Raw genomic sequence first — 5,187 nt, 5'->3', positions numbered from 1 at the left:
TTAGCTCTAACCTTTGTACTCTGTTGCCTGTGCTTAGTCATGCTGGCTCTGCACCTTTGTAAGAGAATGTTACCTACAGCCTGAAATGTACATGATGGTCCATTCTCAAAGCATCTGCGTTATCAACTGCTGTCATCATCTCATCCATCCATTCATTCATTCTTTTCTTCACTGACATTCCTGTGCTGGTCCTTATTCTAAGCGCTATGATGAGAGAGGAGGCTGGTTATGTAGGCAGAGACCAGTCCAGGGTTTCATCATTGGAGTCTAACAAAAAGTGAATGGGGATTTCCTAGGTTGTGCAGTGGTTAAGAATCTGCCACAGGGTTTGAGGGGTGGGGGGCGAAGGGGAAGCTGGGATGAAGTGAGAGAGTAGCATAGACATATATACACTACCAAATGTAAAATAGGTAGCTAGTGGGAAGTTGCTGTATAGCAAAGGGAGATCAGCTCCATGATAGGTGATGCCTTAAGAGGGCCGGGACAGAGAAGGTGGGAGGGGAAGCAGGAGGGAGGGAATATGGGTATATATGTATAAATATAGCTGATTCACTTTGGTGTACCTCAAAAGCTGGTACAAGAGTGTAAAGAAATTATTTTCCAATAAAGTGCTTGAAAAAAAAAAAAGAGAATCTGCCTGCCAATGCAGGGGACACCGGTTCAATCCCTGCTCTAGTAAGATCCCACATGCTGTGGAGCAAATAAGCCCGTGTGCCACAACTACTGAGCCTGCTCTCTAGAGCCCATGAGCCACAACAATTGAGCCCTTGTGCTGCAACTGTTGAAGCCCATGTGCCTAGAGCCCGTGCTTGGCAACAAGAGAAGCCACCACAATGAGAAGCTCGTGCACCACAATGAAGAGTAGCCCCTTCTTGCTGCAACTAGAGAAAGCCTGTGTGCAGAACAAAGACCCAACACAGCCAATAAAATAAATAAATAAATAATTTTTTAAGTGGATGAATTAGTGCTGATTAGCATTTCTCAGGCAAGACAGCCATGGGACAGTCATCGCTCCACTCCCTCCTTTTCCTTTCTGAGCTTCCTGTCCTTCAGATCAGGTCTGTACTTCTGATTTGGGGAATATATTTTCTAAGAAGGAATATTTCTGGCTCCTTGAACCAGCACATTCTTGCCACAAGTCTCCTCATTGCATTTGTCACCTCCTGATTCCTTATGCTGTAGATCAAGGGGCTCAGCACTGGTGAGAAAAAGCTGTAGACAACAGACACTGCCCGGCCCTCTTCTGGGGAGCAGCTGGAGCTGGGGCGAAGGTAGATAAGGGTACAACACCCGTATGGCAGGGGAACCACCAGGAAGTGGGAGGAACAAGTGGAGAAGGCCCGGTGCTTTGCCTGGACTGAATCCATCCTCCAGAAGGCGGCCACGATGCAGCCATAGGAGAGGCAGATAAGGAGGAAGGGTTGGCCACAGCGGCCGTCCTGACGGCATAGAGAGCTGCCTCGTGCATGGGGGTGTCTGCGCAGGCCAGGTGCATAACAGCAGGCATGTCACAGAAGAAGTGATAGATTTCGTTGTGGCCACAGAATGGAAGGAGGCAGATCAGAATAGTCAAAGGCAGTGCCAACAGGAATCCCAGCCCTAAAGAAACCACTGCCATTTGCCCACAGAGCTGCCAACTCATGATGAGGTTGTAACGCAACAGATGACAGATTGCCACGTACCTGTCATAGGCCATGGCACCAAGCAAGACACGGTCAGATCCCCCAAGAAGGATGAAGAAGCACATCTGGGCCCCACAGCCAGGGAGAGAGAGAAGCATCCTCCCCATGGAAAGGACGCCAGCCAGAGTCAGGGGAGCAATGTTGGTGGAGTAGCCAATCTCCAGCATGGCCAGTGCAAAGAAGAAGAAGTACATTGGGGTATGGAGGCAGTGGTCTTGCCACACTGTGAGCCCAATGGTGATGTTTCCAACGAGGCTTCTGAGGTACAACAGCAAGAAGGCCACAAATACAAGGGATGCCACTGCTGGGTCTGTTGAGAAGGGGTGGAAGTGGAAGTGGACTGCTCTTGTCTGGTTGTGCTCTTCCATTAGCCCTGGTACCAGGAAGGAAGTCACGGGCAAAGGGACCCTCCTGTGTCCCTGAGCTTGGCGCAGGTCCAGCTGTGTTAGAAACACAGTCTGCAATCATCAAGGGTCTTTACCCTCATTGCCTCCTTTGGAGTTCGGTTAACATGATCTTGCCTCTCCCACTACTTAATCTACTAGCTGTCTGATCTTGGAAAAGTCAAGGATGTCAGCACTCTCCTTTTAAACATGGGAAGGGTGCGACACCCACCTCGTAGAGGTGGTATCTGAAAGTGCCACGCCCCATGCCACCCATGCAATAGAACGGTTCTCAATGGGGCTTCCTTCCAATTCCGTTTTTATCTCTCCATTCCTCTTTTTTTTTTTTTTTTTTTAAAGCAAACCTTCCTGGCCATTCTCATGCCTCTTCATTACTATGAGTATCCAATCAGCCCCAGAACACCTTAAGGGTACATGTTTGTACAAAGAGCATATGATTCTCATATTGAACCTAAAAGGCTGGCAACACAGTGTTTCCTTTACCTATTTTAGAAAGGTGGAAACCGGAAGCCTAGATAAGTTAAACAGCTCACATTGCTCTCCTCCCCATTCCCCAAACTCACAATTTTGGTACCATTTATTTTTTTATTAAGCTTTCAACAATCCAATTTTGTTTTGTTTTGTTTTACCAAATACTAACCCTATCTTGTTTCACTTTCTTTCTCATATCTGCCTTCATTGGCTTTTTTACAGCATCCATCCTAAACAGGGCTTTCATCCCCTCATGCGTGGCTCAACCCCCCACCAACCCAACTTATCATACTTTTGGATTAACCTCTCTTAAATACTTTTTAAATCATGTTACTCTACTCTGACCTTAAACTTAAAAAACAAACGAACCTCAAATTTATTAGTTAATTATACCTCAATAAAACCGAAGAAAAAATAATAATGGAATCTCTTATTCTTGTGATACCACATACAATTATCACAATATAATTTGATAAGTGAAACTAGCATAATTTACCTAGGGTATAACTTCAAAAAATCCCTCAATGACCAAAATCTACCACCATCTCACCCACCACACCTTTGTTCAAAATTGCCCAGTCCTTATACACATGACCCTTAAATTTTGTTGAGTTTTAATTTGCTGCAAGTTAGATTTGCACGTGCACACAAATATTGTCTTGTGTTTATGGGTTACCTTTTCAATGATATTCAGATGGCTGCAGGTAGCAGTCTACAGAAGGTTCCTTGCATTGATCTTCTCAGGGGATTCTCAGAGAGACCAGGCCATGCTAAAAACACTTTCCTGCTAAAATAGAAGGGTGGGGCCAAAAAATACATAAATTAAAACATTCAGCCACCATTGCTTTTGGTGTAACAAGTGAACCAAGTTTCATCATTGTGTTTTCTTTTCATTTAATTGTCAACAATGATCCCCAGCGCTGGCAAAGTCCTGGAGAAATGAGCATTACCAAGCTCACTGGTGGAGAGCTGAGAGGCGCAACACTTTAGGAAAATAATAATATTTTTATTTTTTTAATTTAATTTAACTTTTATTTTTGGCTACGTTGGGTCTTCATTGCTGCACGAGGGCTTTCTCTAGTTGCAGCGAGTAGAGGCTACTGTTCCTTGCAATGTGTGGGCTTCTCATTGTGGTGGCTTCTCTTGTTGCGGAGCATGGGCTCTTGGCAGGTGGACTTTAGTAGTTGCAACACTTGGGCTCAGTAGTTGTGGCATGCAGGCCTCAGTAGTTGTGGTGCATGGACTTAGTTCCTCCGTGGCATGAGGGATCTTCCCCGATCAGGGATGGAACCTATATCCCCTGAATTGGCAAGTGGATTCTTAACCACTATGCCACCAGGAAAGTCCCAGGAAAATAATAATATTCTTAAATGCTCATATTTTGTCAAAATACTGACAACTTCCCAAGGTGAGTAATGCATACCTAAGCATTCATAATACTATCCTCTTAATTTGTATGGATTTGAAATTTGCCACATAAAAAACTAGCATTTGACTTTAGTTATCATGCTTCAGGAGTCTAAAACTAGAAATTAATCTGAAGTTAGAATGACAACAACAAAACCCTTTATACACAAGGTAAAAATCATAGCATAATTTTAATAGGGAATCATGAAAACAACCTAATATGGAGTGCTAGATTCAGTTGATGAAATACCACGCAATTGTCTAAAGCTATATTTATAAAGACAATGCAGTAACATGAAAACATCTCTGATATAATACTAAACAGAAAATGAGATTTAAAAAGTTGGGATCACCACACTGTAGAATGAATGCACGCTGAGTGATGCACCTAGAAAGTGTTTTTCCTGTTCTGTATTTTCTAATATTCTTTAATATACAGCAATACTCTTATTTTAATTAATTGCAAACATATAACATGATGAAACGAGAAACAAGCAGTGTCATCCTCAAAGTGTGGAGGACCATATTTTGCAAATTGTTAAAGCAAATAATTTATACAGAAATTAAGAAAAACGTTTGTCTAATCACAACTGATCGCTATATTTTCAATAAGAAAAGTGTCCTTCCACGAATGCACAGTTCATCCTTCATTCAGGTAACATCACCCCGGAATGGAATTGAAGGAAGTTTGTTTTTCTAGCCAGTCTGCTTTCCCAGAATGCCTACTGCAGAGCCATCACTGTGCATCAACTCTTCTATGGAAACATCTGAATCAAAGCCATCATGCCAGAAGCACCAGGCATCTCAAAAGAAAGGGCTGATTTGGAAGCTTGAAACTGGCTCTTTCACACTCAGTACTAGTCAACACATTCCTTTCATTCTACACTGTTCGCTCTTGAGTTATTTGTGTATATGTCTGTCTCCCTGGTTACACGATACACTTTAGCATCTTTGAGGGCAGCTTCTATATTTCCTTTGCCTTTACACACATAGTCACACATGATTTGCATATAGTAAATGCAACTCAATTTTTAAAAAAAATAATGAAGCCAGTTCGACAAAGTCAAGTATTCTGAGCCACAGGAGGGAAAACTGGAAAAAACAATAAAGCTAAAATACTAGCTAATGTGTATTGAGTGTCTCTGGGTGCCCGTTGCATTACAAATAATAATGACTAACATTTACTGGATGTCAGGGACGATTCCAAGCACTGTATGCCAATT

The 5,187-nt window shown here is 42.8% G+C and overlaps 1 pseudogene; it reads right to left on the bottom strand.

Annotated features, from left to right (window-relative positions):
- Positions 1 to 1,049: 1,049 nt before the first annotated feature.
- LOC130848718 (olfactory receptor 10V1-like) lies at positions 1,050 to 2,050 on the bottom strand (annotated as a pseudogene).
- Positions 2,051 to 5,187: the final 3,137 nt, after the last annotated feature.

This window comes from Hippopotamus amphibius, chromosome 3 (genome assembly GCF_030028045.1).
Source record: "Hippopotamus amphibius kiboko isolate mHipAmp2 chromosome 3, mHipAmp2.hap2, whole genome shotgun sequence".
In the NCBI taxonomy this organism is placed as follows: domain Eukaryota; kingdom Metazoa; phylum Chordata; class Mammalia; order Artiodactyla; family Hippopotamidae; genus Hippopotamus; species Hippopotamus amphibius.
This window is presented reverse-complemented; position numbering and strand designations above follow the sequence as displayed.